Here is a 25602-nt window from a genome sequence, read left to right as displayed (position 1 = left end):
CACCTACGGGTGTCAAATCAAAAAAAAGACCTGCACTTGGCGAGCCGAACATGTCCTCGGACAATCCCGGCACTAAAAGCCATACGCCATTTCATTTTCATTGTGTTCTTGATACCTAAAATGTAATCTACTGCAAAATTCAATACTCCAGCTTCAAAGGATGCTAGAAGAGACAAAAAAAGAACTTTTTTGTCTTATATAAACCTGGGTCAGAAGCAGATTTTTAACTGAGAAATTTAGGAACTGTAGTCTCATTCTTCAAATCTATCAGTAGACTTTTAAATATTCTGTTCAACATGCCATGAGTTCAGAATGCAATGCAACACTTTTGTAACAAAACGAGAGTGTATGAAAATCCAAGCGAGAGTTCGTTGCTTGGGTGCTTGCAGTTGTGTACTCGTTACAGCACATGCCTTGTGAACGACAGGTGCTTGCAGTTGCGTACTCGTTACAGCACATGCCTTGTGAACGACAGGTGATTGCAGTTGTGTACTCGTTACAGCACATGCCTTGTGAACGACAGGTGATTGCAGTTGTGTACTCGTTACAGCACATGCCTTGTGAACGACAGGTGATTGCAGTTGTGTACTCATTACAGCACATGCCTTGTGAACGACAGGTGATTGCAGTTGTGTACTCGTTACAGCACATGCCTTGTGAACGACAGGTGATTGCAGTTGTGTACTCGTTACAGCACATGCCTTGTGAACGACAGAGCGGCTATTACAGTAGGAGGACGTGTTTTTGTACACGATTACCCTTTCAAAATATAGGCCAACTTCAGGTATTGCTTTGTGACTTATGTTTATTTAATAATTGTTTTCAAAGGCTGGTTTTTTCTTCAGTCATACCAAGAAATTTGAGTTATAAAATTTGATGTACCCTATACAGGGTAAAAATTTGTCTAGGCTAATAAAGTTTACAATAAAATTATAGAGCAGTTGTTATTAGAATTAACGAGTAGAAAATACCATAATACAGTGCTACAATAAGTGAAATATACAAAGTAGGCCTACATATATTTCTGTATCAATTTACCCTGAAATTGTCAAAATGTTCTTCGAACGCTGTCTATAGAGAAACGTATGCAAACAAACAACAATTCTAATAGAATTTCACATCCATATACAAATTTCATTTCAATATAAAAAAATAAAATTTTACCGAGCGGAGAAGCCGCACGTGTTGACGCGCTATGGCTGTGAAGCCAAGCTCTACATTTGGGACACGAACGGGTTAGAACCCCACCGTCTAAGGTCCTGAGAATGGTTTTCCCTGCTGTCGCTTTTCACTTCCAGGAAATTGACTGGAGAGGTCGTATTCTTAGGCCTCAGCCGAGTCCTTCTACCTCGTTACCCAATTTCATTTAGTTTCATTCGTTCCTTCTTTAACAGCTCCTCAGCTGAGGTTCACGTTAGGAAAACATGCCAAATAATTTCATCTCCCACGAACTTACTACGCTGGCGTAACAGGGGGAGAGGTGATACTCCCACGTGGCGCGTCCTAGGTGGGGGATAGCGGGGTTCTAACCAACTTGCCGGCACTTTAGAGCGATATAAAATAGCTCTCGCGGCCCCAACACACAACCCCCAGAGGGTGGGGGACGCAGACGAAGAATACACTCGTGGTATTCCCAGCCTGTCGTAAGAGGTGACTAAAAGGGGTGACCAAGGGATGATGTCAGTAGAACCATGGGATTAGTACCATTACGTGGGGAACGCCATTGGTCGACATTACTTGGGACTAGTACCACCTTGAAAGGATAACCATGGGTCTACGTTGACTGTGGTCGCACCACTTTGCGAGAAAAACCACAGGTTTGACTGGCGCCCTTGATAAGTACCACTGTGATGAAAATCATAGGTCTGCGTTGCCTGAGAGTAATGCCATCATGTGAGGAACACCATGGGTTTTGTGTTGCCTGTGGGGTTAGCATTATGTGTGATACACCGTGGGTCTTCATTGCCTATGATTAGTAGCACTATGTGAGCAACACCATGCGTATATGTGGCCTCTGATTAGTTTCACTAAGTGGGGAACTCCACGGGAATATCGGCGCCCGTGATTAGTACCTCCATGCGACAAACACCATGGGTCTACGTTACCGGTGATTAGTACCACTATAGCAGGAACACCATGGTTCTGGTTTACCAGTGATTAGTACCATCATAAGGATCCGGTGACCTGGATTTTGGACCCCTTTTGATAACGAGCATGATCCCAGTAATGAAGGCATTGTGAATAGGATTCATTGACTGTTTTTGTTTCACGATCATTTTTTCATCGGCATTCGTTTTAGACTCTAGTCAGTGGACATATTTTGAAATTTTCATTTTCATTTCCTTTACCTCGTGGCATTAAGGGACGATGACCTAGCTGCTAGGCCCCTTTAAGCAACAAACACCATCATCATCAATTTCGTCTCGCCTCATCCCCAACCCCAGGCCTTTCCAACTGAGGTGTCGCCAGGGTCCAGGTCGGCCCCGGCTGCTGCACCGGCGAGATGTGGCGGTAGGTGGTAACTGGCAGAGGCCTAGTTTTTAAAGTTTTTGAACACAAAGCTTTATTGGAAAGAGGTACAAAGTCATATAAGATGTACACGAGATGTGGAGTTTATACGACGATTCCAGGTTGGAGATGGAGGGTGAGGATGTGCTAGGTTGTAGTAAGATTGCAGAGGGAAGATGTGAGGAATCGGAGAAGGTCTAGCGTCAAAGGTGTGAGGGGAAGGAAACTAGGCATGGGAAGGGGTGGACTAGGTTGAAAAGATGGGGCTGGCCGGGGGCATCGAGGAGTGTTGCTGAGGGAGTGTCGAACTGGTTGGGGTGGAGAGATTGATGGCTCCACACTGTAGCGGTGGTTGTAGATATATGCGCCATTTTTAATCAGCCGTTGAACATCTTGAACTGTCGGGAGTTGGAGACGGACCATATATGTCGGGCCAGATGCATTCATAATTCGAAAAAACTCGTCGGACAGGGATTCCTTCTGCCTGAAGTTGGTGAAGAATTGTGCGAGCTGAGATGGCCGCGGAGCACGCAGCTATACGTGGTGTGATGTGCTGATGGTAGATCGGCGGCAGCTGCGGCGTTCTCGTGGAAAGGCGATGGCGGCGCTCCTGCAGTGGAATCCAGGGGGGTTTCAGGGAGTTACTGGAGATGAGATTGCTCGGGGGTGGTGGAAAGAGGAGGGGATGATATCACAATGGGTGACGGATGGCATGTCTTTATTGTAGTGATGAGATTGTGGGATGGGGTAAAGGCTGATGTCGTAAAGGTCGAGGTTGTGGTAGTTGTGTGGTGAGAGGAAGAGGAGGGCGGTGTCAGCTGTTGCGAGGTCTGAAGTGGAAACGCGTTTACTACGGGCAGGATACTTGGGTCGGCGGAGAGCTGAGCTAGTATGGGTTTGGGAGTAGGCTCCACTTGTTAAAAACGGTGACGAATGGTCACTCCGGTGGCGATGAGGCGCTTCCAGGCGTCCAACGTAGGTCGGTATAGAAGGATCTTCGGTGATGCTGATGAGGTGTAGCCGTCCAGCAACCGGTATGCATAGTCCACGGGGATGCCGGCGGAGCGAAGCTGGCTTATGATATCTTCCGAAATGGTTGGATCAACACCGTTGATATTGCAGGTGAGGATATTGAAGGTAAGGTCGACTTCCTTCGCGATATCAGGCCTATGTGCTTTATTGGCGCTGGCGAGGTGCAAAGTAGAGTTGATGCGGCACCTGGCCAGCCAAAAAAGTGCAGCGTTGATGTGGAGATTTAGATGTCCACAAGAAGAGGTTTGTGGGTGATGACGGTGTGTGTGTTGTGGTGTGTCCCTTGTGTCCCTTCGTTATGTGTGCCTTGTTGACATCGTTTTGCCTCAACTAATGTATCAATATTGGTTACACTCAGTTTCTAAGGTACGGCCTTTAAGGCAACATCACACATAGAAGTCATGGTTTCGCTTGTATTTAAATTCATAACTTAAAACATCTGTTCGTATGCATAAGTTGTACACATCAATCGCGTAACTTTCAAGACAAGTGCATGAAGTTCCTGAAATCCCTGTGGATGAACATTAAATCACCGCTGTAGTGGTAGTACGCGTACCTGTCGTTCAGGACTGTAATTTTATCAGCTCTGTTTGGAAATATGATTACTTTTTAGGACGCATTGCAAGTGGCATCATAAATATTTAAAGTTGAGTTGCCGTAATTTCTTTGAACCGTGCGTTGAATTCATCGTACAATTTCTGGAACGACATCAGGTATTCTCCGAGACTTTTGTCATTAGGCAAATTTGATGATTTTAATGAAGGAAAATTGTCAAAATTTCCGCCTTTAAAAGTAAAAAGAAAGAAAGAGCAAAGTCATCTCCATACTGGCTATAAAGGCCCTGAAAGGGGTGGAAAGTAAATGCTTCCACTATTCGTAACCTCGGCATTTGGCGAGGAAGAGTGGTTAGCTCCACTCCCGGCCACCTTTGTCCCCAGGAATTAACCTCGTACTCAATTTTGGTGTAGGCTTAGTGAACCTCAGAGCCATGTACACCTCTCGTTTCTGAAATTTTATGACTTCCTGATGGGGAATCGAACCCACGTCCTTCCGGACGAACCAAGAACTCTTTTACCGCCTCGGCCTGGCGCCCCTAACAAGGTAATTTATCCAACGGCACGTGGAGTTCTCATGTGGTCACCCATCCAAGTACTGACGACGCCCAATGTTGCTTAACTGCGATGATTGAAAGAGAACCGCTGGCTTCTAGCTTTAATTTGTTTTTAAAATAACAATTTCTGCATTTGGAAAGTCTTAATTATATCACACATTATGCTAATCAACTTGTTCCCCACGTGAGTTTCACAAATAAGAAAAGTCCTCTCAGTTTTAAATAATGGGTCGATGGGGTGAAAGTTCCTTATGGGGATTACCGTAAGTAGTTAGGTGTTAATATAAGGGAACATCTTCTTTGGGGTAATCATATAACTATGATTGTAAATACAGAATACAGATTTGTGGGCATGGTTACATGGTTATGAAGGTGTTTAGGGGTTGTATTAAGGACGTGAAGGAGAGGGCATTATAAGTCTCTGGTATATGTGTGTATGGGACGCTCACCAGGATTACTTGATTCAAGAACTGGAAAAAATTAAAAGAAAAGCAGCTCGATTTGTTCTGGGAGATTTCCGACAAAAGAGTAGCGTTACAAAGTGTTACAAATTTTGGGCTGCGAAGACTTGGGAGAAAGGAGACGAGCTGCTCGAGCTGTCAGCGGAGACATGGTGTGGAATGACATCAGTAGACGTATAAGTTTGAGTGGAGTCTTTAAAAGTAGGAAATATCACAATATGAAGATAAGGTTGGAATTCAAGAAGGAAATTGGGGCAAATATTAATTTATTGGAAGGGGAGTAAGAGATTGGAATAACTTACCAAGGGAGATGTTCCATAAATTTCCAATTTGTTTTCAACCGTTTAAGGAAAGGCTAGGAAAACCACAGATAGGGAATCTACCACTTGGGTGATTGTCTGCCAAAATTAAAATTCGGGCCCCTCAAATAAAATGTAAAACCTATAAATTATTTAATACAAATGTAATTACAGCATGTAGAATTAATGCAATATATTGTCAAGGTTTATGAACAAAGGGATTAGGCCATTTGTTATTGTAAGACTATTAAACATTCGTTTTAACAGGTTTTATTTGACTGTGTCTGTGGTTTAACGGCTAAACTGCTGAACTGCCAACCGTGAACCAGTTAGAATTTCAAACTTAACTTCAATTGTTTCATTTTTCAGTAACTACAGAACTATACTGTGTAGCCGATACCGAAGTCTCGGTTACAATAATTTACTCGATTATAACACAGAAATACATGCGAATGAATTTAAATAAAAAGGGGTTGAAAAAATCAAACCGCACAACTAATAAACCTGTTATTAACTTCGTGCAAAGAGAGCCCGTTCGAAATTGAGCTGACTAATTGTTACTACACCTTCCTACTGGCGTTATACACTGTTGTCGAATAAATGAGTAACAACAATTTGTGCATATCAAGAAAGATCATTTCCTAGCTAAAATATGATATTTTCGTATCAATTTTCATTATTTTAAAATAATTTGGTGCAGGTCTTTCCTGAAGAACGTGTCGCAGTGTTGTGAGAGACGGCAAGGGTAACTACTTTTTTACAGCTGTACCTTTACATAACTGCTGCTAGATACAACTACAGTAAGTTGCAATTCCCATACGTACAAATTATTGCCAAAAAAAAAAGAAGAACTATTTCGACTGATTGCACAAAACCACCTAGACCATTTTCGTACAGAGGCGACTTTAAGGCCCTTAAAAGTCCTGGCCCTCCTGCATTGCAGACTGTGCAGGCCCTAAGGTTACGACCCTGCTTTACTGTCTCTGACACACCCCACCGCTACATGGGGAAAGTGAGGAACGGTGCCGCCACAGCGCCAAGTGTTCGAGCCCGACCCAGTATCAGGACACGGTTATACACTATGTGAAATATTATGATTCATCAGGAAGAAAAGAAGGAAAACGGATTGGAAAAATATGCTTGATGTGAAACGGCTTATAAACCGTTAGGGAGTGGTATGCGTGTGTGGCGGGAGGGGGTTAGGGGGGCAGGTGACGAACTCTACTGCTGGCAGCTATGCAGTGAAATTGTGTATACCAAGCATTTTCTTATAGCTCCGAAATAATGAGAGATATCCAAACGGGGCATGGGTTATTCGAAAGAGAAAGGTTGAAAGAATACACAAAATATTGTTGCTGTAACAAGTGTACGGCCTCTCCCTAGTGGTAGAACGCCTAAATGTGATTAAGTCTCGCGGATACTGTCTGAACGTAATGAAAATAACATAATTTTCAAGTTTATTAGCAGATGTCGCTATTTTTGGTTTGGAGTGCCACCTAGGGCCTTGGTATGACGACTGTTTAGCAGACAATTGAAGTCGTGAATTTCATAACAGCAGAAGTCTACTCATCAGTGTTTTGAGAAAAACATGTTTCTTTTGTATATCCTTAAACCTACTAAAGCTATTCCTTTGATTTTTTTATGCACAGATATTACAAGGCGTATGAGTCCTGCAAAATATTATATCAAAACTATGAACGGTGCCAGAATTTTAAAAATATATAAAAACGGTGTTTTTAAGCTGTTTTGGAAATCATTGGATTTCTTTTTTATACTACTTTTATTAACGTCTGTTTGGTTGCATACAAATACATGGGAAGAGTTTAATTTTGGGGGAAACATATTGACAAAGATATTAATAAATACATGACCCTAAAAAATGTTCAGTCTGATTCCTAGGCGTCACTTTCTGCGGCGGCATTATCATTGTCAGAGTTTCCATAATGTGGTAGACGCTCAAAGTATGGCCAATGCTGTGCGTTAATGAATAGTACTATATACTTTGAGATGATTATCATTGCTCAAAACAGATGTGCACAAAACGGATATTTTGTGCTTTTCTGATTGTCACGTGAAAGCTTACGACGAGACGATTTCAACGATACCCATAACTCATATAGCGTCAAAATATGGACTTGTGCTGTTTTGGAATTCATGGCTTCAATTGTACCTGGTAGAGGTTGGACTTGATTGCTTATTTCATCTATTTCTACGTTGTCACATATAAACAGTATTTTAAATAAAGAGTATGAGGGTATTTAGGGGTTGTAGTAAGGATGTAAAGGAGAGGGCATATAAGTCTCTGGTAAGACCCCAACTAGAGTATGGTTCCAGTGTATGGGAACCTCTCCAGGGTTACTTGATTCCAGAACTGAAAAATTCCAAAGAAATGCAGTTCAGATTGTTCTGGGTGATTTCCGACAGAAGAGTAGTGTTACGAAGACGTTACAAAGTTTGGGCCAACGAAGTGGAATGTTCCAAACTGTCAGTGGAGAGATGGCGTGGTGGCGTGGAATGACATCAGTAGACAAATGTGAGACGGTGTGAGTGGTGTTTTTAAAAGTAGGAAGAGTCAAATTATGAAGGTACAGTTGGAATTCAAGAGGACAAATTGGGGCAAATATTCGTTTATGGGGAGATGAGTTAGGGATTGCAAAAATTTACCAAGGGAAACGTTCAATCTTCTTCTTCTTTTCCTGCCGCTTTTCCCACGCCTGTGGGGTCGCGGGTGCGAACTGCGTCGCACATGTGGATTTGGCCCTGTTTTTACGGCCGGATGCCCTTCCTCACGCCAACCCTCTATGGAGGGATGTAAGCACTATTGCGTGTTTCTGTGGTGGTTGGTAGTGTAGTATGTTGTCTGAATATGATGAGGAGAGTGTTGGGACGGACATATACACCCAGTCCCCGAGCCAGAAGAATTAATCACAAGCGATTAAAATCCCCGACCCGGCCGGGAATCGAACCCGGGACCCTCTGAACCGAAGGCTAGTATGCTGACCATTCAGCCAACGAGTCGGACAAGGGAAACGTTCAATAACATTTCAAATTCTTTGCAATTAGTTTCGAAAAGGCAAGGTAAGAAACATGTAGGGAACCTACTACCTAGGCGACTGTCCCAAATTCAGATAGAGCTGATTGTTTGATTGATTGATTATCATTATTATTAAGCCACTACTGTGATTTCAAATTAGGTCAACCAATCATCACCCATCTCCCCCTCTAAATAGAAGCAATCTTGGACCTTATTGATCTGGATCTTAGGGTTGGGCCGCGTTTACTTAATTTTAGTCTAGGTTTTCTCTTAGCTTAATCTGTAAAATGTAATTTTCTAGGCTTTCTTGTTACGGAGTGTCTAATAATGTATTAATAATCCACGAGTGTGGACCCTCCTTTCCGTGGTTCACTTTGCATTTTTTGTGACTAAACTTTTCCAAATTTATAAAATCTTCTTCTTGCTTTTCTGCCAGTAATATTTTCTCCTCTTAGTCACCAGTGTAGTATTGTTTATCCTCTCTGTGATAGCACATGGTCGACTCACAGAAAGATGTTACACACAATAAACTATAAAATTTGACGAACAGTAATATATTGTCATTTATTTTCAGAATTTCATGAGGTGGTAACCATCGCTATAGACGACCATGCAGAGGAAAGTTACGAGTTTCTGGACGACAACTCCTCTGAAATATTTGAGTCCATGAGGATGAAGAGCACAGCAGTGATGTTGGGCACCCACAAAACATCGGTGGAGGAAATTCATGATGAGAGGCCAGAAAATCGACAGGTTAAACAATAAATTACACTTACTTTGAGAAACGTCTGATAATTTTTCTTATTATTTTTCTGGAATAATGCATTTGGATTTTAATTTATTTCGTATTTATGTTGTCAAGTAACTACGTTACCACATTGAGTGTAGTATACAGAATATTCCACTCGCTACCTAACAAGGCATTTCTTTAATTATTGTAACAGTAACGAAGACATTGCAACGAAATTTGAAGCAGATTTATCATATTTGGTAGGAAATACAGGGTGTAACAGCAATGTACGGCAAAAATTGCAGAACACATTCCTTACACATAGACGAAGAAATTCTGTTATATGAAAATGGGTCCGGAAACGCTTTGTTTCCATGTTAGACCTTATTGCCTCCAACTCATTGATCAGAACAGAACTTACCAGCATGCCACATGCAACGCTTTCTCACAGGGGATGTACAATATGCCCTCCGTGAGCATTGATACACGCTTCAACCCGCCGTAATACCAAATCTCGGATGCGCTGATGTATCCCTGGAGTATTGAGTATGGTTTCGCAGCCTTCCATAGTACGGACACGGGGACTCTGAAAGTCTTGTACTGGGTTCCTATACATAAGAGCTTTCAAATGTCTTCACAAATAAACATCCAGTTGGTTTATGTCCGGAGAGCATGGAGGCCAGGCAATTTTTCCATCTCTACCTATCCATTTGTCACCGCCTCTGTTATTTAGAAGCCGACACACATTAACACTAAAATGAGGAGGTGATCCATCGTGCATGAAGTACATGTTTTGTCGCACAGCTTAAGGCACATCTGCTAACAGATCATATAGGACATTCTCTACGAAATTATGGTAACTTTATCCGTTCACCTCGGGTGGAAGAAGGTGAGGCCCTACCAAACCGTTACCAGCAATCCCGGTCCATACAACGACAGAAAATCTACAACAGTTGCGTGCGGATTGTCGACAGCCGATACATGCCGATTGTAAAAATTTACAGTCTGATGTCGTTTAAACGACAGTACCTTTACATTAAAATTAAAGTTGACACTTCGTTGAATAAACCATACGCAGAAGGATACCCGTGGAGGAAAATCACCTGAGGATAGTGGGTGCACACGCTCTAAATTGTATGGAGACAGCTAGTCATCGTGTAACACTCGTCGTAACGTCACGTGGTCAACATTCATTGTTGCAGCTTCATTTATTTTATTTCGTATGGCATGAGGATACATTGTTACAATTTGGTTATTAACTATATTTATACATTTGAGCTCATCAATATCTGCATTGCTGCTAAAGCTGAATGTCCAGTTTTGTTAGCCAACTCACAGCTTCATCACTGGCCTCATGGATATCCTTTATTGTCCCACTGAATCTTCGGAGTGGGCACTCTGTGACGATATGTTGAACGGTCTGAGGCACATCAGAGCAGTCGCAATAAGGATCGCTGGTAATCTTCCACTTGTGTTTCCAGAAGTTGCATCTGCCATGTTGAGTTCTGATCCGATTAAGTGATGACCAGATTTTTCTGGGTAAGTTGAAACCAGCTTCATGTCTTGTACTGATACCAGGGTCGTCACCAACTGCATGAAGAATTGCCGCCTCTTCTTGCGGTGTCCTTGTCCTTCTAGGCCTCCCCCGGTCGCGAGTATCAGAATGAAATGCCCCATGATCCCTAAGACGACGATCAATGGCTTCAAACGATTTCCTGTCGGGGCACCTTCATCCTGGAATTTTCTTCCGGTACAAACGTCGAGCGCGAGCGCCATTGGCGTCTGCTAATCCATACATCAAATGGGGATCTGCCATATCTGAATTCGTGTTCACTCCCATTACACTAGCCAAGTCTGTTATGAACTCTACGTAGGCTACGTAGTAACCCGTGTGCTTGTCAGGGACGTACTGATCACTGGAACAGTTGATGTTATCTGTAAACAAGCAATGACGTAAGTCGCATGGCAACAGGGACATGAGAAACGAAACAAAACAAAACACTAGGATAACGACACCGTAACCAGGCATAACCAAGAGTGCATGTTCCCCATGATTCAAACGTTCTCTTCTTGTGTGTTTCCCATGATTAATTAGTTGGAGACAATGAGATGTAATATGGAAACAAAGCGTTTCCGGACTCATGTTCATCTATATAAATAAAATTGTAGGGGGTCCGCTGTCTGTAATTTCTTCTGTTTTGCCAATTTTTCAGATATTTATCCGTTTTAGGTCAACTCAAGACCGAATCGGTGGTTTTTACGTTTCGTGTCTGTTTGTTTGTCTGTTTGTCTGTTTGTCTGTTTGTCTGTTTGTCTGTCTGTTTGTCTGTTTGTCTGTTCCACCATCACGTCGAAACGGCTGGATAGATCTCAACCAAACTTCATATTTAGAGTATATTCATCCCGGGGAAGGTTTCGATATGCATATCATTTTAAAATCTTTGAATACACGGGGGGTTTATAAGAAAACCAGAATGGTTTTTCCACCATCACGTCGAAACGGCTGGATAGATCACAACCAAACTTCATATTTGGAGTACACTCATCCCGGGGAAGGTTTCGATATGCATATCATTTTAAAATCTTTGAACAGACGGGGGGTTTACAGGAAAACCTGAATGGTTTTTCCACCATCACTTCGAAACGGCTGGATAGATCTCAACCAAACTTCATATTTAGAGTATACTCATCCCGAGGAAGGTTTCGATATGCATATTATTTTAAAATCCTTGAATAGACGGGGGGTTTATAGGAAAACCCGAATGGTTTTCCTCCATTTTCTCTTATACTATTGATTTTCTGTAAACTTAGTTTACCGTACGTGAAACGTCTCTTCATTATAAACAACTTTCGTTATGTTCATAATTTACCTTACTCTTCACATGACGGAGAATTTTACAATTTTCCGCTGGTATCATGCTCTGCATTGAGTGACCGACAGACCGACAACGAAACTACAGGTTACCATGGCAACGTCTCTGACTGCATGCCAGCAGGGAAGTAACGTATTGCCATTTTCCTCATCATGCTTTTAAATTCGTGTTTGTTCCTTGGGTAGAAGGCAAGAGAGGCGTCAATCAGCCTATCTGCGGGATATTGGCGGAATATCGTTGGATGTTATAACCGCCCTCGAATAGATTAAGTAATAACACCATTAGTCATCTTCTTATTATTTGTTTACCTAAGAATCACTGGACCTAAATTTCTCCTCTGTTACCGCTTTATTATATCCATAACTCACACTAGCATAATTTATTGAGGGGCATTTGATTTTCCAATACATTCACTTGGCATTTACATATTTGTCGTTATCCGGCTATCCTCAGTTATAATCCATTTTCTATTACTTTCAACTTTCTTAACTGTATTATTTTCTTCCTTAATTACGCCGTATGTACTCGAGTGCTACAAACTACTGGATGTATTTCCACCAAGACTCACATTTAGAATACACCTGTCCTCGATAGGTTTTGGGCAAATATTGTTTCTAAATCCCTGAACTGACTGGGGGTTTATACGAAACCGAAACAGTGATTTTGCACTTCCACAAAATATACACAACCAAACTTAATGGAAATCTACCTACCTTGGTAGAAATTAATTTCTAATTTTTTTCCTCATGTGCATCATTTCGATACGAGGATTAATAAGGGAGATATCATTAACGGACCGTTTTTCTGTACAAGTCCCATCGGACTTAACTCAGGAGCGGGTGCGTGTAAAGCGTATTCCTTACAACTTGAAAACTACTGAAGACATTCGAACCAAACTTTGTATTTAGCATCCACCTGTCCAAAGGTAGGTTTTAAACTTAAATAACATTTCATGTTCCGGAATGGACTGGTGGTTTATAGGGAACCGAAATGGTTATTTTACTCTTCCACAATATATACAGAACAAGACCAACCTGACGAAATCGACCAAACGTGATAGAATTCCACCTCTAAACCCTTTTTTTTATGTGCATTTTTTCGTCAGGAGGATTAATAAGGGAGATATCATGAATGGTCACTTTTGCATGTTAAGTCCAGCGGACATAGCCCAAAGGGTGTTTTACATGGAGCAGATTCCTTATCTATATAAATCAAATCGTAACGACTGTGTGCCTCTACACTGACTATTTTGGCGAAATTTTCGTACAGCTTTCCGTTTAAGGGGTAATAATGACCATCTCCATAACTTTTGGTTTAGTTACCTGGAAGTCCTAATTTTTACCCGCCTCGCTAAAAATCCAGATTGCGGCATAATCTGCCAGAAGAAAAAGAAGATAATTGAAATTTGACAAAATTATACGTTTTAGCCTGTAACGAACGGAAAACATCCTAGATCATTAAATATTTCACTTTTTATCCCCGAAGAATATCGAAATATGCAGGCAATTTTAATGATGGTTCAGACCTTCGGAAATTCCTATCACATAACGGATTGCACAATCTCCGTTCAATTTGGAATGATCTACAACCTTGGTCTTATGACTTTTTGCCGTATCTCTATCCCTTTTACGTTTGATTTTTCTCTATTAATCGATGTTAAGTCAATTTGGAATTTTCACATGCATAATTCATTCTTTCATTTACTTATATCAAATACAGAATCATCAAACTCTTGGCCCACTCAGTAGCCATATGTGAGCCAAATGCTATGTATGTAGCTGTCACATAATTATCCGAAAAGTAATGTAATGTGAGATAATCTTACAAAACCTTTACCCTGTTCCACGTTTCTAACTCAATCTGACCCAAGAATAGATGACATATCATAGGACCAGCCATTTAGGCCACTACATGCGGCGTGTCTTATGGTATAATCCTTTGTCGATATGACGTACGTTTAGTAGCAGTTAATCTGTAAATGAAGGTCTTCAATATTGTAAACACGCATATACTTTCGTATGTCGATCTATATATATTCACTGATGTCGATTTTTAGCGATCGAGAAAGGGTGGGTCTGCTATTGTAATCAGTACTCCCCACACCGACTTTGACTGGCTGCAGGAAAGGGTTCCTTCTCCAACTCCTGTGTAAGGAAGGCCTACAATTGTAATGAATAGTTCCCTTCTCGATTTGACTTGCAGAAGGCAAGTGAGCATGCAGTTTTATTTAAAACTCCCCTACCCGATTGTGTTTGGCAGTAGGCAAGGGTGCCCACCATTATAAACAAATGTCCTCATCTAATATGTGACTGGCATTAGGCATAGTGGCCTGTTATTTTGATGGAACCTCACCAGCTTGGTGTGACTGGCAGTAAGCTGGCTGGCAGTAGGAAAATGGGCCTGGCATTATAATGATAACTGCACAACTCAATTTCGAGTGATAGTAGGGTAATTGCCTGCCATTATAATAGACACTCCTCAACTGTAATCTGTCTGGAAGTAGGAAAGGGGGGCTGCCATTTTAACGGAAACTCCCCAAATCGATTCTGTCCGCGTAGTAGGCAATGGGGCCTGCAATTATAATGTAAACGTTCCAACTCGATTGTGAATGGCAGTAGGCAAGTGAGCCTGCCGTTATATCACAAATCCGTAACAAACACTTTACATTGGAAACAACGTACGGGGACCTCCCCATGCTCTTTGTCGGATAACGCTAAGAGACATGCAATTTTAAAACAATCTTATTTACTGCATGTACACTATTTACTTCGATATTCGAATACAATGTAGAATACCGTAGCGAAGCACGGGTACATTCGCTAGTTAATAAATAATACGAATGAAGAACTGGAATCACAGATAAGGCTTTTTGCGGATGATGTTTTACTGTGTGGAGTAATAAATACTTCATAGGATTATGAGTGACTGCAAGAAGACTTTGAATAAGTTGTAAGATGGACAGCAAACAACGTTATAATGATAAGCGGGATGAAAAGAATATGTCTTTCGAACAAGGCCTACGGTAACGACTAATGTGACGTCACTGATGGTATACGTTCTGTTTTAATACACTCTATTTATACAAATCCACAGGCGCGGCATCCCTGGCATCTTTCTTCGTGCACCCAGCCAAGAGAGCACGTCAGACAGATCGAACCCCGACAACTGCGTCTGGAACCCAGACTACCGACTCACCGACCCTCAAGAATACCTCCCCACCACTAGCAGCCGCTAGCCCCAAGGAAGACCGCCGCAAGCACCAGTAAGATTTCCCACAACCAATCTGTAGCTACGAGCCACTGTTACTGGCACCTTGAGCATTTGTCTGGGAAAATTGGTGACCTCGGTTCGTGACTTGTCCGTGGCGTCATCAACTTAAATATTAGCCTGACACGACCCAGGCAACAAGTTGTCGTTAACAAGTCCTGTCCGCAAGTGCGTTTGACCTCCCAGTATTTCATCGCTCCCCTCACACTCACATATACACCCTTCCCTTACCTGCTAAGACAGCCTACTCCCAGTCATGGCCAGAAACCAGATTGAACCCGGGGATCGAGTAGCTGGGCTCTGGCCATACCCCAACCGGCAGCCTTGCCGCTACTGACGAGATTTCTAAGAGAGTAACCCGGACACTCTTATCTTCAAGTTACTCCTCCACTAGCCCAATTCGAACCCTGTCACCAGCCCTTTTCCACAAATCAAGATCAACAACTTGCACCTACCCTGACCCAAAATCACACAACCATGATTTCCCGTTCATCAATTACTCCTCTTACCCACCTCTCCAAAATTTAACGTCATTATGTTCCCTCTTGGCATCTCAGGACCAGTACTCATGCAAAGGTGCACTATTCTGGAAGCTATTACAGACATCACACCAACTCATATAGCACTGAATGAACAATCGCGAAACAATATGCTCACGATCCCCCCTTACGAGAATTTTACATGCAAAGTATCCTAGAGAGGATAATATCCCTTTAAGATATCCGTCAGCCCATCATTATCCACCCCGTACCAACTCCCTGTCACCCTGAACCAGAGGAAGAAGAATATGAAGAAGGAGAATAAAAAGAACAACCAGCTATTGCACTTTTCGATTTCAGCACTCAAACTTTACCTTTACTTTACTGGAAGCACCGGACAATACCTTTCTAGCTGAGCAAAGCACGAAAACTAATACGGACAGCCATCATACTGAAGCTGAAATAATTTTGCATAGGAAACTTGCAAATAACACCAATGGGCCGATTGCAGAAACCTCCCGTCCCCCCACCCGCCAAGCCTAAACACAAACCAAATCAACCAAAAAACAAACCCATCAAAAAACCCAAACAGCCACCTGGCAACCCATTTTCCAGTCTCACAAACAACTCGAACTGAAGCACCGCCAACGGTAACCAACCAACAAACTACAGTACAAATAGCCCTACAAGTTAACCCCTTCACCAAAAACATTGCACCACCTGAGAATCGAACACGCACTAACCTCCCAACACCTCATTTCCACCCCTCATTGATCACAATGTGCTACAACTGCCTTCAACTGAATTATTCCGCTGCAAATTGCACTAACGACACCTGCCGTAACAGATGTGGTAATCATCACCATCACTCTGTATGCACAGTGCCCCAGGACATGTCACATCATATCCTGGATGCTACTTCTTCAAAAACTTTGAAGGCTCATTATGCCAGCAGAAAACTTCTACAGAGCTCGCAACCACAAACCCACCAACCCCCGTCTCTCTTGAGCCTCATCTCATCTCAATCACACCTCTTAGCCTCAAGCTCCAATAGAGCAATTAAAATTTCTTCTATCATTTTTACCTAGCTCCAATTAACCTCAAGCTAGCCCTAACACTCTCAGACACCACCCACTGAATGCCCATCTAATCACTACAACCAACTCCTCGTAGCCCTCATAATGCGTGCCAGAACAGATGCCGGGTGCCTTTCTGTACGTTTTAATAGTCTCATCTCTCATAATTCCCCGTCGAAACCTTGGATACTCTACACTTTTCCGCCACCATATTTCAATTATTCCACCTTCTCAAATCTCACTAACCTTTCCTGAAATACCGAAAAATAAGGCCAACAAGTCACAACGACGTTTAGACGTCCTCTTAAATGCTGCGAGCCATCAAAAAGCTTAAACATACAAATACACCAACTATTCGTCATAGGACATAGGATTTAGCGGTAGCGGGTCTCGTCATTCATAATCCACTTGTGTTGCATTACATGAACCCCAGCCATACGACACAGTCATGTCAAAAGCTCTGGATCGAATGAGAAAGAAACTAGGACAAAGACGAGCTCTTACCATCCAAGGAGAGAAAACAATTATACGTAGAATTGCTGATGACATTGCCGTAATGGCAGAATATGATGGGTGAGGGGCTATTGACGAAAATACTGGAAGCACCGGACAATACCTTTCTAGCTGAGCAAAGCACGAAAACGAATACGGACAGGCATCATACTGAAGCTGAAATAATTTTGCATAGGAAACTTGCAAATAACATCAATGGGCCGATTGCAGAAACGGTATTTAGGCGATGTTAACGGTTAAACATCGCAAAGACGTTATTTATCACTTAACACTGCCGGGGACATTGCTTAACCTCAAATTTAATTTTAGGAGCGAATCACAATTAGAGGTTATGTACCATGAAACGTATGACACAAGGGACAGTCTGGTAACTGTCAACTTGACCACAATTCTTGGCAACCGATATATTTTATTATATTTAGTATAAGTTCCCTAAAATTATAGGTTCAGTTCGACTACATTCATATCAGAAAAACTTGTCCTGATCGTCAGAGGGCTGTTACATACATCATCTGGGAGGGATTCAGTTATTACATGTAATGCAAAGTAAGCACCCAAAATAGTGACACTAAAAAGTAGGGTGTGTGCGGGGGAGGGGGAGGGGTTGCCGATAATCGTCGCGGTAATTCAGGTAAGTTTTCGGCAACTATGAGATAGGGAAAGGCAAGGACTGGGAAGGAAGAGTTGTAGCCATAACAAATCCAGTATTTGCCCGATGTACAAATGGGGAAAATACCGAAAACAATCTTCAGGGCTGCCAATGGTGCGTTTCGAACGGATGATCTCCAGAATGCAAACTACTTCTATGTGGCCCGTAGCAAAAATGAAAATCCTCAGCCCGTTTCCAGTCGTTCGACCGGGTCAGGAATGGATTGAATGAAGCCCCCATCTACCGGCGAGGATAGGAAATGTAGCGGATGCCGAAACCTGTCGCACTCCTCTGGGACAATGATAAATGACTGACAGATGAGGTGTTAATGGAGAGTGTTGCTGGATTGAAAGATGACAGGGAAAACCCGAGTACCCGGAGAAAAATCTGTCCCGCCTCCACTTTGTCCAGCACAAATATCACATGGAGTGACCGCAACACGGCCCTTACAACTCATTCAATCACATGGTAATATAGTTTCATCTCACCTTCCCAGAAGCTATTCCGATTGATTAGACTCACCGTAACAACACTATAATCAAAACTACACTTCCTCGTACGGTGGCGTGTTGTTTCAGCGTCGATAATATTATGAAATGTTATTACCACAGAAAGCGATCTTTTGATCTGTGACCAAGTCATGTTCATGCTTAGCCATATTTCAGTAATGTGTAGGAAGACGACAGATGACTAACGTTTGGCGCATGCCCCGCCCAACGACAAGCAAGGAGTTTTTCTTTCTTTTTTTTTTTTTTTTTTTTTGCTTTACTTCGCACCGACACAGATAGGTCTTATGGCAACGATGGGACACGGAAGGGCTAGGAGTGGGAATGAAGCGGCCGTGGCCTTAATGAAGGTACAGCTCCTGTATCTGCCTGGTGTGAAAATGGGAAACCACAGAAAACCATTTTCAGGGCTGCCGACAGTGGGGTTCGAACCTTCTATCTCCCGAATACTGGATACTGACCGCACTCAAGCGACTGCAGCTATCAAGCTCAGTAGTAGCAGCAAAGAGTTGCATGGAAGATACTTCCATTTCCATTTTTCAACCAGTACTGAAACTTTAAACGACGTCTAGCTAAACATCGGCTGAACATTGTTTATGCAATATAAGATCGTCATCGACTCAGACGTTGATTAGGTACACGTTGTTTAAGCCTTAAAACTAATCATCGTTTCTGCAATCGGCCCAAAGAGTTTACTCATTACTTAGGAAGTAAAATAACAGATAACAGAAGAAGTAAATGAGATCTGTCTTTTAGAATTAACCAACCTAAGACAGCCTCAAATAAGAAAGTTGTGCTCTTCACAACTAACAACATCAACATGAGGCTCAGAAAACAACTGATCAAAACATATCCGTAGAGCGGTTCTATGGAAGTGAGACTTGGACACTAGGCGTGACAGACAGGAGAAGAGTCGAGGCATTCGAGGTGGGGTATTATGCCGAATATTGAAGATGTCGTGAATACACAGAGGTAACAGCGAAGAATTATTGAGCTAAACCTAGGGACACTGAATTACAAGCTTGGTCTGGACGTTGGTCTAGTATTTGGTCAACAATTTGGCGTGTCTTCGATTCTTGGCTCCGCAACGAGATGTCTAGTTCGAAGGACTAAATCAGGGCGCACTCATCCTCAGTAAATAGACGAGTTAAAGAAACTTTCTCGGTCTTCCTAGAGGTGGTATTCGTGGTTCCCTCATTTCAACTCCAGTAAATACTGGTACGACACCTGACATATGAGGACGATCAACCCCTTCCCTGTCACAGCTACAGATATATTTATACAGACATGTGCACACATCATATCAGCACAAGTTGTCTGGAAAGAATTTTCACCAAAACTGACAAGGGGAGGCCACGACGTTCGGATCACGGATTATCTTCGCTATTCACTTTACGTCGCACCGACACAGATAGGTATTATGGCGACGATAGGATAGGAAAATGCTAGGATTGGGAAGGAAGTGGCCGTGGCCTTAATTAAGGCACAGCCTCAGCCTTTGCCTCGTGTGAAAATGGGAAACCACGGAAAACCATCTTCAGGGCTGCCGACAGTGGGATTCGAACCCACTATCTTCCGGATGCAAGCTCACAGTTGCGCGCCCCTAACCGCACGACCAACTCGCCCGATCGGATTATCTTCAAACTTTGTACACTTTCAGTAGTCCATTAGGACAACATTATGCACAAGTAGTAAGTCGTACTACTTGGGCGTTCTCGAGAAAATCACAAGAGAATCTTCGCGTCGAATATGTACCGGTACGTTGCGATCAGGAGCAGGAGAGGTGACCGTCGAGTGATTAGCGTTTAAGCTCGGTAATCGCTGGATCGAGTCCCGCTCATCGGTTTCTTTTCTTCAACGTTGGTCATATTCCTTCATATATATTACAATTCAAACGTGATATAATGAAACAATACCTGTATTTGCATGAAATTTCATTGAATTTCCAATGTTATTTGGCTGTTTACTAATGTTTATCATTACGAAAGATATATTATTTATAATTATCGATAAGTAAACGACCAAATGCATAAAGTTTTCCTGAAAATGTGTGTGTGCCTGTCGTGATTTGCTAATTCCCTCATACCTGACAGTGAAATCGGATAATGTACCCAGAACTGCTTTGCACCTGGGCGCTTTGACATGAAATAAAAAAAATAGTACACAGCCAAATAACATTGGAAATTCAATAAAAGTTCGTACAAACACATGTATTTTTTTCATTTTATGGCCTTTGAATTGTAATGAGTATGAAAGAAGATGACCACTGTTAAAAAAGGCTATGAGTGAGACTCGATCCAGCGATTACGGAGCTTGAACGCTAACCCCTCGACCGCTGCCATCTCGTGCTCAGGATCGCAACGCACTGGTACATATTCGACGAGAAAACTTCTCTTTGATTTTCTCGAAAACGCCTAAGTAGTACGCCTTCCTACTTGCAAATTATGTTGTCCTAAGTATGAAGATAATCCGTGATCCGAACGTCGTGGCCTCCCGTTGTAAGTAAAGTCGAAGTGCTTGTGGAGGCTGAAATACGTGTATACTACTTCGACTCCACCATTACTATTATATTTTCTCTACATCTACAATTTGGTATTTCAAAACCAACATTATGAGGCCTTTATAGGGAAGATTCTCATCTTGGATAGTTACAAATTCGTATTCGTTGTAACACTGTACTCCATCCTATTGACAACCCCCAACAGGTCGTCGCCAACTGATGAATGTCCTTGAATAAAATTGCAAAATCTGGCCAAGGCTTGACCAATCCAGCAGGACAGGGATTCCCAACTTTCACACCATCCCGTCCTATCAACAGCGTTCTCAGTGTTGTGAAGTAGCCTAAAGTAGGATTTTAAACTGCTGTGTTCCGCGGCTAATCAAGCAATACACTCTGACTAAAATGTAGGGATTGCTTATGTTCCGAGGTATCTGTAGAACAGCAGAGGTGAAAGAAGGTGCTGGGGTGAATGGGTCTAACTACAAAGCCGAGATATGAATTAAAATTTCATTAAAGGTTATATTTTCGAATATAGAAAAACTTAACAATTTTCACATTGAATTTCAAAATTTAACAAATAACAACAAGTCAACAAATAACCGACACTCAGATACAAGACCAGGAAAAGCCAAGATTTAGAGACAGTTTAACAATTTGGGTTCAAGCCCCAAGTTTTACAATTTCTGAGCTCTCAGCTCACAAACACATATTTACCAAAGGGCAGAAATCCCACCTAGCAATGTCAAGCCTCCTAGAGGCACATATCCAATACTTAAGAGAGCTGACCCGCTCTCAGTTTTCCACGCCTATTAAAGGCAATACTAGGCTTTACACTAAATTGCCATCAAGGCACAACTTACACAAAATGTAACGGGGGTATCTTGTACCCAACCTACTGGGCCTTAGTAGAAAAAGAATAGGTGAAGTAAATGGCCCAAAATGCAAAACTGAATGGAGGCGTGAATTTGCACGCCTACATGAAACTTGTTAAAACCTAAGAGGCACTAGGCCGATGAAACAGGGGCTATTCCCAAACTATGGAGGTGACTCGTATAATGAATAAATTTAACACATTAACGAAGAGTAGAAAATCGGTTACGAAAAGGTAGTCACCTCAAATCAAAATGAAGCGAAGCTCGAGAGGGTAAAGCACTCTCTATCCCCAATTTACAGTTAAAGATATATGAATTTTTTACATAAACAGGAAGAAATTTACATGTTTATAGAGATAGGTTACATGGTAACGATTTCGGACCTTCCCCGCGGGTTAAACTGCTGACCTAGCAAGAAATAAAGATGTTAAGCGGCCATTACCTTATTGAAGAACTGCTGCCTGAAGAAAGAGGTGCTTCCCGCCTCCTGCTACACGTCCATACACAAAGTTAGATGTTGATGAAGTGGCCGAGAGACAAGAAAATCAGCAGTTTTGATACCCTTGGGGAAGATACGAGTCCTTTCATGAATAATTAAGACACATCCACAGGCTTTTATTGACTACAGTACACAGTTACACACAAAATCGAAGAAGAAAGACACGATTGGTCAAAAATTAATTACAGAAATTCTGGATTGGCTAAGTTCAAAACTGGCAGAAGGAAAGATTAATATTGCCAACCCGCAAATGAAAGAACGAAATTTAGTAAGGACAAAAACTTATGAGTAAAACATTTCTTCAAATAAAGTTCCTTCACTTCGCACCAGGGTGCATGATCATAGTTTTTTAGTAGAGACATCTATGAGAGAATGTCCACACTTCTTGATAAATAGTAAACAAAAGCAAGTCGAAATTCACACAGTGACATCTTCAGAAGAAAAATTTAAGTAAGTCCAGTTTTAAGTTCACTTTTTCTCCTGCAGAGGAGTACTTTAAGGCGGAAAATTCGAATGTGCGGCGTAGAGTTGTACCCTCCGGTAGAGCTTATACTATACTTATATATGGAGATGAGTTAAAAGGCGGAAAATTCGAATGTGCGGCGTAGAGTTGTACCCCCCGGTAGAGCTTATACTATACTTATATATGGAGATGAGTTATGTTCAGGTTCATTCTAGAGGAAATAGATTTTTGTGAGGATCATGTGTACGCATAACCGTAATGTTACGCATGATTTCGAGTTACAGAAACACATTTTGCATCTGCGCTTGAAAATATTATTCGTGGTATCAAACAATTCGTATTATAGAAAGTATATAACACGTAAATCATACAGGACTATGTCGGAAAACGAAAATCCTTTCGAGATATCAAAAATTCTAGTTATAGACATTCGAGTTACATAAGTTTGACTGTACATGACAATGGCGAACCATTAACTACAAATCATCCACTTGGTATTCCAAAACTACTTCGAAGGTACATGTTCGAAACTATTCATTAATCTTCTATTTAATGTACAGTCATTCACTGTGGTGCTGTTGGTAACGCAGCACAACGGCGCTGACGACGGCACCTGCCACAGTACTATACTTAGCCGAATTCCCACAGGACGTATACGCCGTTCACTCAGATGGGAGAATTGTACAGCACACAGACGCCCCTTAAAGTGAACATGAGATATAGGGAAACTAGTGATGTGCGCGAGTGATGCTTGGAATCGCGGTACTCGACTCTTTCGAGTCCAGGCTCGGGCTCGTATCGCTTGCGAAGACTCGATGACAGCATGACGTCACACGTTCGCTCTCTCGCCCGCTGTTGGATGGATGGAGCATATGTACAAGTGGTCGCCGAGGTTCTATGGGATTGCGATAGACCGGTACGATATAAATATTCTTAATGAGTGAGCAAAATAAATAATCTGAATTTGATGATGACTTGCGAAAGATAATACTACAACTACATACGCATAATAAAGTATGAAAATATAAGTTCACGGCGTCTCTCACCCACTCCACTGAATATCCCATCTGTTCTAATAATGATAGCATAGTTATCTGGACTTCTGAGCCCAACTTGGCAGGTTCGATACTGGTTTAGTCCGATGATATTTGAAGGTGCTCAGATACGTCAGCCTCGTGTCGGTAGAATTGCTGGCACATGAAAGAACTCCTGGGCGACTAAATTCCGGCACCTCGGCATCTCCGAAAACCATAAAAATGTACGCAGTTGGACGTAAAACTCATAACATTATTATTATTATTATTATTACTATTATTATTATTATTATTATTATTATTATTATTATTATTATTATTATTATTATTATTATTTAAAATCACTGTCACTGTGTCCTGCTCCATGGCTAAATGGTTAGAGTGTTGGCCTTTGGTCACAGGGTCCCGGGTTCGATTCCCGGCAAGGTCGGGAATTTTAACCATCATTGGTTAATTTCCCTGGCACGGGGGCTGGGTGTATGTGTTGCTTCATCATCATTTCATCCTCATCACGACGCGCAGGCCGCCTACGGAAGTCAAATCAAAAGACCTGCACCTGGCGAGCCGAACCCCTCCTGGGATCTCCCGGCACTAAAAGCCATACGCCATTTCATTTTTTTCACTGTCACGGTATGCCTACAATCGTCCGAGGGGACAGATGAATAGTTTATACTTACATCATACTTTCGGCAGATATAATGTAGGGTATTAGGATTAGGCGTCCGGAATGTGATGTATGTACACGAAGCAAATAATCAGACAGAACGTCGTTCTGTTCTAGCTAAACAATGAACGCAATGAACAAAATACACCCTCCGTTTTGGCGTTTATCATTGCAACACATGACTGTGCAAAGGAACAAAACCGAGTGTAGTCTTAAGAAGTTGAGCGAAGGTCGAAGAATAGCGGCGGGATGTAAGCAGTACCGACACAGATAGGTCTTACGGCGACGATGAGATAGGAAAGGCCTAGGAAGTGGAAAGATGCGGCTGTCGACAGTGGGATTCGAATCCACTATCTCCTGGATGCAAGCTCACAGCCGCGCGCCCCTAACCGAACTTTCGTGTTTCTGTGGTAATTTGTAGTGTAGTGTGTTGTGTGAATATGAAGAGGAGAGTGTTGGGACGGACAAAAACATCCAGTCCCCGAGCCAGGAGAATTAATCAGAAGCGATTAAAATCCCCGAACCAGCCGGGAATCGAACCCAGGACCCTCTGATCCGAAGGCTAGTACTCTGACCATTCAGCCAACGCGTTGGACAGTAACAATAAGTGATACTACAGCACATGTATGTTTCTGAACGCGCTACACATGTATCTTTGTAATAAATTCTCTGGCAGTAATATTGTCATTATTTCGCACAATATTATTACACGTTTTCCTACAAGGACGTCGCGGGAATAATATTTCATAGCTATCAACAAATCCCTGGTGGCTACTTCCAGGCTGCACAGTAATAAAAGTAATAATAACAATAATAATAGAACGCTGCCGTTATCGACATTAGAAAAGGTCCCCACCACAGTGTGGAAATTGTCCCCGTCCTACGCTCATCTTCGGTCCTACGTGTCTATCTCTCAAGTTGATGGTTTGTTAGTAAGTCATAAATACTTTGCCTATGATGATAATAATTATCGTAACAATCAAATTATTGACGACCGATGACTCAATAAAACCAATCATCAGCAGCAAACAT

The 25602-nt window shown here is 42.1% G+C and overlaps 1 long non-coding RNA gene across 1 annotated transcript in view; it reads left to right on the top strand.

The window, feature by feature from the left end:
* Positions 1–25602, top strand: part of LOC136875791 (uncharacterized) — a 78975-nt gene that overhangs the window by 36597 nt on the left and 16776 nt on the right. Inside the window, exon 2 of the long non-coding RNA XR_010860515.2 lies at positions 9020–9198. This is a non-coding gene — a long non-coding RNA (uncharacterized lncRNA). The remainder of the gene's footprint in view (positions 1–9019; positions 9199–25602) is intronic.

Source organism: Anabrus simplex, chromosome 6 (genome assembly GCF_040414725.1).
Source record: "Anabrus simplex isolate iqAnaSimp1 chromosome 6, ASM4041472v1, whole genome shotgun sequence".
Taxonomy (NCBI): Eukaryota; Metazoa; Arthropoda; class Insecta; order Orthoptera; family Tettigoniidae; genus Anabrus; species Anabrus simplex.
This window is presented reverse-complemented; position numbering and strand designations above follow the sequence as displayed.